We start from the raw sequence: 12,138 nt of genomic DNA, 5'->3' as shown, positions 1-12,138 counted from the left end.
AGCAGAATATTGTGATTTGCACAGTTGAGTTTGAAAATACTGCACATTTGCACTAGTCTTCATATCATTATAATTGAGTTTTCTTCCTAATGTGGAATACACCACAAAATCTTATTTCTGTATTTCTTTTTCTTATTTTTTGAGGTGCTCATCCTGAAACCAAGGCTGGCCTCAAACGTCCTTTGTCATCCTCCATGCCTCCATGTTTTACAGGTGTGTACCCCCATGCTCACCTCCAAGAACCCCATTTTTATGTATGTAAAACAGAAAGATAAGGAAGGTGGCAAATAGCATGACTTTAAGAAGTTTTCTCTTTTTTTTCTTTTGATGTAGGCAAATCATCTACAACAGGAGGTTTTGTTTCTCTAAGTTTTGCATTTTGATAGCAATAAGAACAGTTTACTTTCTCTCTGCCTTTCAAATGCACTTGATAACGACACAAAGATAATTTTCACTCTCAGGTAGAAAATTTATTCCTAATTAAAATCTGATTAGGCAATGAATTCTCAGTTACAAAATTCTTTTAACCATTAGCAACTCCTAAATTTTTCTCAATAAAAACCTTAGAAGAGAAAATTTGACTGGAAGGTGGCCGAATTTGCAAAGGTGGATCGCCAACACATTATTGTTATCTGAGTTGAGATAAGGGAAAGTTAGCTAGGTTTATTAATCCCTCTCTTTGCCACCCATCAGTACCTACAGATGTGGGCTTAATTATAAGCCTCCCTTGTATGTTTCTATCTGTTTATTGCCTATATATTTTATTTGATCACTCATACATTTTGCAATAAAAGTAGTCAAGGATTTGATGTAGATGGTGATTCTTAGAGGCTTTATGTTGAATAATAAACTATCTAAAAAAAATTCCCAATAAAGTTCTTGGATATCTTAGAACTGAGTATATATCAGGAAGCCTCAAAAACAAAAATAAAAGTTGAAACCTTCATCTTTCATTTTTATTTTGAAACTGCCTTAAATCATGTCCCAGTAGGAAATCTGAACGTGTCTTTTGCTTCAGATTAATGCCCTATGTATCTGTTAATTAAACTTTCACCCTTTATTCCTCACATAAGCAGATATAAACATATGAACACATTTAACCTTAAAATGGAGGGAGGACAGGTCCCTAATTCTGCTCTATAACTGTAAGTCTTGATGAGAATATATAGTAAGACTCAGAAAACATGTGACACAGTGAATTTAAGTTCTTAAAAAAAAACAACAGTGATTTTGTTTCATGGAGTAGAAAATACACCAGCCTAACGGAACCGAAAATATTCATTTAGCAATAATGTTTCTTTTTTAAAGGTTTTTATTGCATATATTAGTTGTACAAGGGTTTTCATTGTGACATTTTCATATATGATCACAACATACCTTGGTTAGGTTCACCTCATCATCATTCTCCCTCATCCTCCTCCCTCTACTTCCTCTACTTCAAATAATTTCAGTGGGTTTTATTTTTTTATTTTTATACACGAATATAAATTACATTGACCAGATTCTCCTTCCTTTAACCTCTCCATTCCCCTTCCCCTCTCTCTAGTACTCTCTCCTAAGACGACCTCTTTTACATTCCTGTCTGTTATTTAAGTGTATATTCATTCATAACATCAATATTTACTAGCAAATATCTGTTAAACACATACAATGGAAAGAGAACTCTCTAGACATAAATATGTAGTAAAAATAACAAACCTCTCTTTCTCAAGAGATTCATATCCTAGTAAATAGAAAGCAGACAAGCTAAAAAACAGCCCAAATCCTGGTAAATATTAAATAATTTTTGAAAAGATTTTCTTATAGAATAACAGGGTCCTGACTTCAGACTGATGGTCAACTTAAATAATAAGTAAGGGATAGCCATGTGATTCAATGTGGGAGAGTCTTGAAAGCAAAGGGAACACTGGACAAGCAGAAATTCTAGTGTGTCAAGAGCTTATTGGCTGAAGGTGATGGCAGCATGAGAGAAAAGAGTTGAGAAAGGTAGGTGTGGGCTGTTACGGTGAATGTCAGAGAAATTACATTTTATTCTGGGAGCTGTGGAGAACTTATTACATGTTTCCAAGAAATAAAGTGATTAGTCTGATGGTTTAAAATACTACTCTCTTTATACGATAGTATCAATAATGAAATAGTAAGATATTTATAATTTATTAAGAAAAATTTGGGGAGGTGGTGGGGACCAATTAGTTTTAGCACAACAAGGTTTGCCATGAGTTTGAGAATGGTTGAATATGGGTACATGGAATTCGTTATACCACTACCTCTGTTTTATATATTTGAACGTTTTCATAATACAAATGTTCAAAAATATAGAAAGGTACCATTTTTACCCCCACTGTACAAAAAAAGCAGTCTGCTGCTCAGATTTGGATCTGTGAATACTAATAGCATAATTTGTTAGGGAATAGTGGACATGGTAAGGGAAGATGCTTATAAACATCCAGCTGGAGTTATCCAGCACCCCACAGTGCTTATAAACCTTGAGTTCTGAAAGATGGTAGTGCTGTAGATGTGATCCTTTGTTCACAAATACATCTCCTCCTTTCTCTTGCCATCTTTCTCTATTTGCAGAACTTCTCAGCTTCTTTATTTGGGTTTGTCCACATAAATGGCTTTGCTGTGCCTAAACAAATGAGTGCTTACATGCTTTAGCTTGGTCTCTTTCTCCTGTCCTCCACCTTGACAGTGAAATGTCTTGGTGATTTTCTGATCCTCAGGTCTGGGATCTGAGACAAAAAGACACATGACACTGAGATGCTCTAGTAAGTCCACCAGAGATGTGGCATTCCAGTAGTGTGCACAAGAAGTACATGTGCCTCCTCTACACCCCTTGCTTCCAGGCAGAATCTGTTCTGTCCTTATCTCTAATTTTGTCGAAGAGAAAACATAAGCAACATTAAGGAAGACAGAGCGTTTTTGCTAGTTGAGATAAGGATAGTTATACAGAGAGATTCCTAGTATTGCTTCCATGTACAAATGTGCTACATCCCAAGTTGATTCATCTCTAACTAACCTTTTCACTAGTTCCTGATCCTCTTCTCATATTGACCTCTGTTGCTTTAAGGTTCCTGTATTTGTTCTTCTGTAGTGGGGACATCAAACACTTTCATGTTTTGGCTTTCTTAGCTATCCCACTACCTCCCGTGTGTGTTCTCCCCTTGTCATGTGACCCAAGACTAATCACATTGCTGTATTTGCCCTAGATGTAAAGTCCACATATGAGGGAGAACATACCATTTTTGGTCTTCTGAGCCTGGCTAACCTCCTTCAGAATGATGTTCTACAGTTCCATCCATTTACTTGCTGATGATAAGATTTCATTCTTTTTCATGGCTGAGTAAAATTCCATTGTGTATAAATACCACATGTTCTTAATCTATTCGTCAGTATTGGGGCATCTTGGTTGTTCCCATAATTTGGCTGTTGTGAATAGCGCTGCAATAAACATGGGTGTGCAAGTGCCTCTGGGATCTTAAGCAATCTGACTGACACTTGAGGGATGGAAAAATAAATTTGAAACTCACTAGTATATTTGATTATGCTTAAGCCATAGGATTAGATGAGGTGATCTAATGGGGATAATTTTCTCCAATTTTTTAAATGTTGAGAAGTGGGCATAATAAATCAAAATAAAGCAGCAAACAAAATTCACCCCAAATTAATAAGTTCTTGGGAATTTATGAGGTAAAAAATTTGTTTCTGCAATGTTTAGGTCAGTTCTATTTCAAAAATTATAAAATGGATACTTTAAATGTGTATTTGAAAGTTTTTCCTGATACATATGCCAATCTAAGAAAATCTGAAAGCCTTAATCAAATTATACTTTATCCTAAGACCATGATCCATTACCATAAAATTCATGGTATTTTTACATGAATTTTGACAATGTACTTGAAACTGGAGAAAGTTATCACTTGGAATGAGTTGATCTCTTCTTTCCTAAAAATAAATCACTTGCTTTAAAGCATAATAAAAATGAGTTTAGATGGCATTGTTTCCTAATATAAGTTTCTATCACAATATGTATTAAGCTGTGCTTTAATTGGATGAAATAAGGCATTTCTAAATTGATGATAAATGTTGCTTTAAAGTGCGTATGAGGCACCTGCACATCCATGTTTATTGCGGCACTATTCACAATAGCCAAGTTATGGAAACAGCCAAGATGCCCCAGCACTGACGAATGGATTAAGAAAATGTGGTATCTATACACAATGGAATTTTATGCAGCCATGAAGAAGAATGAAATGTTATCATTCGCTGGTAAATGGATGGAATTGGAGAACATCATTCTGAGTGAGGTTAGCCTGGCTCAAAAGACCAAAAATCGTATGTTCTCCCTCATATGTGGACATTAGATCAAGGGCAAACACAACAAGGGGATTGGACTATGAGCACATGATAAAAGCGAGAGCACACAAGGGAGGGGTGAGGATAGGTAAGACACCTAAAAAACTAGCTAGCATTTGTTGCCCTTAATGCAGAGAAACTAAAGCAGATACCTTAAAGCAACTGAGGCCAATAGGAAAAGGGGACCAGGAACTAGAGAAAAGGTTAGATCAAAAAGAATTAACCTAGAAGGTAACACCCACGCACAGGAAATCAATGTGAGTCAATGCCCTGTATAGCTATCCTTATCTCAACCAGCAAAACCCCTTGTTCCTTCCTATTATTGCTTATACTCTCTCTACAACAAAATTAGAGATAAGGGCAAAATAGTTTCTGCTGGGTATTGAGGGGGGGAGCGGGAGGGGGTGGAGTGGGTGGTAAGGGAGGGGGTGGAGTGGGTGGTAAGGGAGGGGGTGGGGGCAGGGGGGAGAAATAAACCAAGCCTTGTATGCACATATGAATAATAAAAGAAAAATGAAAAAAAAAAAAAGTGCGTATGAAATTATGCTCCTGGTAATTTGTTAAATTATTATGGAAATTTAACATTTCCACAATAATCTGCTTAATTTGCATCTTACTTAGTGTAAGAGTCCTGCAATAAACTACCCACTCTACTCCACGTCCTTTCTTTCTTCTCTGAGCAATTGAATAGAGCACAGACACTTGTGCTTTCCCTATTGCTAACTGTCCAATGCAAGTCATAGTCAGGGTGGGTTGGTGGGTTTAGTAGAAAACTGTTCTCTTGAGCCAAACACAACTCTTTTATATTTTCATGCTACATTATGCCCATTGAATATTTTTCAACTATGGTTTAAATTTTATTATTAATTAGTATGACTTTTCAAGGTGCTTCCTCTCTATCAGTTTTATAACATAGCTTAGCATCCCTTTTCTTTCTTTGTTTCTATGTGCTTTATTTAAAAGTTCCAGACATAATACTAAAAAGTGATCTCACAATCCACCTTGTCTAAATTTATTTGACTGCTGACATGACTTGTTTTAATCTCTTGTTCCCACATAAACCTTTATCAGAAATGTTTCATCAAGGTAAAGATGAATTTTGGGGTAACCCTTATCAATTGCATATATCTACCTACTTAAGTGGTTAACAACTTTATAATTACCATTTTAAAACTTTTAAAGTATTTCGGCTAATATTCTAAAAACATTGCACACAATGGATTTGATACCAGTACAACATTAGAAGGTTGTATTCCCATTTAATAAGGGAAATGGTTAGGTAACTTTCTTAATGTTATATAGTTAGTAAGTGGTAGGAAGGATTTAAACCTTATTCCATCTTGTGCTATAGCCGAAAGGCTAAACTTTGCTGTATGTAGTCCCTATTAGAGTAAAACAGACTGACAGCTTCATCAAAGTACATCCAGAACTCAGTACTTTAGTAAACAAAATTTTATATCTAGCTCATGTCAATCAGGTGATTGTCCTACAATCTTGCGTGCTCTTTCTATTTAGGGTATTTGCCTTTCCCTAGAACTGTAAAGTTTAATATGATAGTTATTAGCCACATATAGTTATGAGTGAAAATTAAATTTCAGCTCCTCAGCAGAAGAGGCTGCATTTCAAGTGTCAAACAGCCCCATTTCAATAATTTATATTTTATTAGATAATCTAGATCTTTAGCATTTTCATTATCACAAAATTTATGCAGGATATCCTGAACTAAAGCCTCTGGATCTTCCTCTGGGACTTGCCTTTAAGCTTGCAGATGAGAAAGACAGAGCAAGTTCTGTGCAAGGCTGACGTCCCATGGATCACATCTATACTTTCCATTGGTCAGAACTCAGACAAATGACTGCTCCTAAATGCAAGATAAGCTGAGAAATGCAGAGAGCTGTGTGACAAGAGCCAAAGGAAAATAGCTGGTGAACAGTCAACCAGATCCTGCCTCGGTTTTTCTATATATTTCTCTTTTCTAAACATTTCCTTAATAATTATTATACATCTCTCTGACCAATTGAACTGCATTTTCAGCCTCTTGCAAGAAATTTGGGGAGATTATGTTATTGTTTAAATAGTAATCAGTGCCTTTTCCCTTACCACCTCTTGGGGAGGAATTTCTATCCATAGTTTCTGGATGGTATGCTTCGTGTGACTTGTTTGGTCAATAAAATGTGAGCTAAAATTATGTCATTGTTGTGCAAAACTGGATTTTAGGAGTAGCATCCTTTTCTATTAATCCCCCTGGAATTTTCAGAATGCCACCTTGTGATAAATGTGCCTCTAAATAGTCACTGCACTTCAACTCAAGTCTCAGAATAAGGTACACAGAACTGATCTGGACTTAAACCACAGGATACTCCAGACAATCTGCAAACCCAGGGTGATGAATAAGAAAATAATAATTATTCAATGCCTATATGATTTTTATGGGTATTTCTATGTAGCAAATTGTAATACAATTTTAAGAGACTCTATCATGAAGAAATTGAGCTCCAGAATGGTTAAATATTCTAGTTCATAAGGCTATTGAGAAAAAGAACTGGGATTCAAACTAACACCCTGTTTCCATTGCATTTATCTTTATCCATTATGCTCTGCTACCTCCAAGTAGATTTATTATCATCTGGCATAAAGACATACTCTTTAGAAAATAGCAGGACTGTTCAGTGCTTCTGTTAAACATTTTTGTTATTAATACTTTAATTGCTTCACTTTACTCTTAATCTGTCATTATCTGTAAATCTATTGTACATGTATGTGTCTGTACACATATGTGTATGTAACAATGAATAAAATGTTGACGTTTACTACGGAACTTAATTACTTCAGGTAAGTTGTTAGATTATGATTTCCAAGAAGTTTCTCTACTTGATTAGTGAATTCTTGGATCTTTATGGATAACATTGTGGCAAAGAGGAATGGACTCAGCGCAAGAGGTCAGGTAAATATTCCTCCAGCTTAGTTCTGAACAATGATCTCAATCATTGGCACCTTTTGCAATACCTCAAGAGAGACTCTCAAGAATTCTTAAGTCCTTGTGTGCAAATGGACTTTATTATTACTTGCATGGCACAGGTATTGTCAAATTCCCAAGAGTACATGTGAACACTGAAAATATGAAAAATAAGTAAGATGCAAGGAAACTTTATGGTTGAGAAAGTGTTAATGTGGTAGTAAAGTGCTAAAGTACTTGAGAAAAGTTGACTATAGAATTAGTTTGTTGCATGGTGAGTATATGAAAAACATGCCCCAAAGAGATGTTTATACCTCTAAAAATATCCTGTGGATACGTCCATTTGAATGATATTTTCCTTTTGGTGTTGTTGTCATATTAGGTTAATATTATATGACTCTATACACATTGACCCCAGGAAGAATTTGATAAAATAAAAAAATTAAATGTTTGATGTGACTACAGCCTTACTCCAAGTGTGATCCATGGACCAGCAGCATTTACATCACCAAGGAGATTGTTAGAAATGTTTACTCACTCATCCCACCCAAGACCAATGGAATAAAAAATATTTATTTTAATAAGTTTTCAAATTTTGATGAAAGATAATACAGGGAAAACTGATGTTACTGTCTAGAACTCACTAAACTGCAATTTCATTAATCAAGTTGATTTTTTTGCAATCATAAGGGAATAGATTATTTGCTTTGGTCAAATGGAAAACAAGATGAGGGAAAATGCAAAGATATTAGCTTTCTTATCATTTAATATATTCCTTACTATCAATGACCAGACCTCCATGAAGAGGAGAGGTTTTTGTTTCTTTCAGTGGTTGAAATATGGGACAAAATGTAGCCAACTCATCATTATTTTTCCCATTTATAATCTTATTCTCAGAATAGCATATTTTAAGTAGAGTATAATGTACAAAAAAAGGAAATCTTACAAACTTACTTTGACTAGAACCTTTAATCAAAATATAATTAACAAATAAAATGAATAGCTTTGGAAATTAGAACAGAATTAACATTGATATCAATAATGTGCTGATTTTCTTTCCTTTCTGTTGACTTTAGGAACATTTGGGAGATAATATATTGAGAAAAATGAGATTTAGTATTCCTACTTGATACCTTAGTTCTGTATCTTTACAGTATGCCAAAATACATGTTTGTTCAAATAATATTCAATTTAGAATTGATATGGATTCACATAAATTATTATGAGATTCATGTCTGGGTAAAAACCATAATGAATATGCAGGTGAATTTCTGAATGTAATAGAGGATATAATGAGGTCCTCAAAATATTTTCTTTTGATGGATTTTTTTAATAAGACCAGTTGTTGTGTTCTTATTCAAGTAGGTTTAATTTATTCTTAGTTGATTACAATTGAGTCAAAGAATCTTCTGTCAAATAACTTTCTCATTTATGCTCTTGTCTATTTTTTTAGTTTGATGGAGTGGTTTTAGGGACATTAGTCCTATTATTGTAAAATGTTATTTTTTTAGAACAAAAGCTTTGTTTTGATTCAACATCATGCTCAATGTGGCTCTCCAACATTGCTGCTTCTTGTATAATTTTTATTGTTTTGTTTTCTATGATCACTGTTATTGCATGAATCTAAAGAAGTATACCCTTATGGGTACACTAGAAAAGCAAAACATGAAATCAAGTAGTGCTTCCAAAATGATGATATAGATGGAAGCTTAATAACTTTTCACAAAATCAGTCATTATTTGATGTCATTTGTCCAAACCTGAAGGCTGACTGTGTAATAGACTTGTTAAAAAATATGCACTTCCTATACTTATTCTTCTTTAGTGCCATCCACTTCTTGACACCATGATGAGAAGGCTATTAGGAAAGCCCCACTTGCTTTCCAGGGTCTTCTCTACTGTTTACTAGTAGATAGAATTGTTTTCTTTTAATTATTTGATATAACATATTTTAAAATGAATTCATTTGTATGAGGTACTATACATTAAGAATGAACCTTCAAATGACAGGTATAATTATTAATAGTCACATACATATCACTTAAATTCATTAATCTAAGTGAAACTACAATTTTTCTTTTAAAAAAACTGACTTCTGTTCTAAAAAGCAACCTTTCTTAGGAAAAACACATATAGTAAAACTTGACAGCTTAATTGATTGAATAGGCTACATGCTTGTAGTAGGTCAAATGGTGAGCTGGATTCACTGAGAAATGTCGTTAGAAAGTAACAGAAAGTTTTGACCCACACACAGAGACAAGGGATAAGAAAATGTGAAAATGGGAGAAGAGATTGCACTGATGTATCTTTTTGCCAATAAATACCTCAGCAGCCACCAGAACCTGAAAAAGGCAAGAAAGGAACATGACTCTGTCAACCCCTTGATTTTAGACTTCTCATCTCTTGTGAAAATACTTTTCTGTTGTTTTCATCACTGAGTTTGTGATTACTTATCACTGCCTAGGAAAATAATACATTGCTGTAGCAAATAATTCCAAAATCTGCGGGCATTACAAAATATGTATTTATCGCTTACATTATAGTCCAATGAACTAGCAAGGTGAGGCTCTGCTCCAGCAGTCATTCTCAGACCCAGGTTTTGTTCACCATGTGACTCTGTGAATCTCAAGAAAACTTCTAATATCTCTAGAAAACAGAGATCATGCAGATGGTTTTTGACCATGTGTGGAAGTGGCATAGGTTATTTCAACTCCCATTCATATGCACACATCCGGGATTCAGTCAGATGACCTCAAGTCAATCAAGCCAAACTGTGGAAATAGTCAAGATGCCAACAACTGATGGATGTATAAAGAAATTATGGTATATATGTCATTTGTAAGAAAAATTGATGGAACTAGAGATCATCATGCTGAATGATCTAAGCCAAGATCAAAAGGCCAAATATCACATGCTGTCACTCATTTGTGGAACCTAAACCTAAAATGATGATGATGATATTAATACTAATACTAAGAATGGGATGTGAAGACCAAAATGTGGGGTCATAAATGGGAAGGGGGTGGGGTAAAGGAAAGGATAATTAGGGGTGAAGGGAATCAAAATAAACATAATGAAGCCCACAAAACATAGCTTGAAAAAGGAGGGAAGCAGAAGGGGAGGGAATGGAAATATAACAGAGCAGGTGAACTTGTTCAATGTATATGGTACAGAAGTATGAAGTTATCACAATGAAATCCCCTTTTTTATTAATGTATGCCAATTCATAAATAAAATAGCCAAAAAAGATTCACAAAAAAAATGTGATTTTCCTGTTTGCCAAGAAAGTAGGAGTATTTAGTGAGTACATATCATTTTCTCTGACCAAGTCTGCCTTTCCAATATGAGGTATCTGTTCCACTCTTACTTCTTCATATAAAAAAACCCACTACTGACCTTTCTAATGCCCAAAGTTCACCCAGTTACTGCCTCCAGCTACAGTCTAGAATATTCAGAAAATGCATATCTTTTCCATTGGGTGTGCTACTAAAAAGACTATCTGAATTTTTCCCCCAAAAGCCAAGAGTGGCATGACAATATCACCTTGTGAAGAAATGAGGAATGTTCCACATGTACAGAACATTCTGACGTCTGTTTGGTAGATATTGTGAAGGTTGTCCATCCTGGAGGAAGATAATTATCCATGACTAGACCTGAGTTCCATTTTCTGGGAAACTTCTCCTATGGGGTGTCTGGTTCTGCCCTCTGAGGGTTGTTTCTTCTCATTTCTCCTTAGACATCTGAAGCAGGTGCTGGGAAGTGTGTCACAGTTTATACAGCCTGCTTCTTAGCCAGGCGATTGTTGTTAAAATTTCCCACAAAATCTTCCATTGGTTTAGACAAAACTTGTTTTTCTCTTTTGTCAATAAAATTTTGTCACAAATGTTATTTCCTAATCTATTTGTGCCTTGTCACATGCGTGTCCAAGTGTCTGTAGCCACACATGAAGTTCTTACTTAGAGATTTCAAAATATGCTCATTTCCTTTATTTCTCATCTTCAAGTCTCTGTACTTACTGCCTGCTCCTTGAGGATAACAGGGTTTTTAGGAAATTGAACCTCTAATCCAAATTTGGGCAAAGATGAGTCACTCTACTCAACTGGGACTCTTTACTGTGCTAAAGACTCTTCTGAGTTGTATCGCTATTGAGCATTTAGGAGGAGTGCAAAAAGGCTAATTTTTTTAGATTTGCATTCTCTTTCATATTTGCTTGCAAACCTAGCTGACTTTTTCTTAGCCTATCTCCTTCCTGAAACATATTACAGCACACACTATTAAATGGCTTGTTTTCTAACTTCTTTCTATGGAGCAAATTGACAGGCACAGGGTGGAGATGACAGTTTACAGAATATGTTCAGTACATTGTATGAATCTCCAACCATCCAGCCTGTGATAGCTTTCTCTTCAGCATCTACCACCTGACAACTAAGTCAATTCCACACATTCTATGCTTCTGTTAGAGTGTCTCACTTCAAGTTTCCAATTTCTGTATTATTCAGAATAAGATAACTGCTGACATAAATAACCGTACAATTCAGTGGCTTACCAATAAGGACTCAAGTCACAACCAAAGCAAATTGTCCCACTTAGTCAATTCAGAATCCAAGCTTATCCTATTTTTAATATATAGATCCAAGCGACTACAGGAGAGAAGTAAGAATGTGGAGACCCAGAAGATATGTTCTGGCTGGGCATGGAAATCATATATATTAATTCCACTTGAATTCCACAAGACAGAACTCAGAAATGTACCCAACCTAAGAATAAGATCATTAGGCATTATGGTGTTCCTCTGTGCCCAGGAAAATGAAATATTTTTGAATAACA

General features: G+C 35.1%; 1 long non-coding RNA gene across 2 annotated transcripts in view; it reads left to right on the top strand.

Annotated features, from left to right (window-relative positions):
- Positions 1-12,138, top strand: part of LOC141421295 (uncharacterized) — a 271,813-nt gene that overhangs the window by 225,383 nt on the left and 34,292 nt on the right. The window lies entirely within an intron of this gene.

Source organism: Castor canadensis, chromosome 3, assembly GCF_047511655.1.
Source record: "Castor canadensis chromosome 3, mCasCan1.hap1v2, whole genome shotgun sequence".
Lineage (NCBI taxonomy): Eukaryota > Metazoa > Chordata > Mammalia > Rodentia > Castoridae > Castor > Castor canadensis.
Note: the sequence above shows the minus strand (reverse complement) of the source record. Positions and strands in the feature narration are given on the sequence as shown.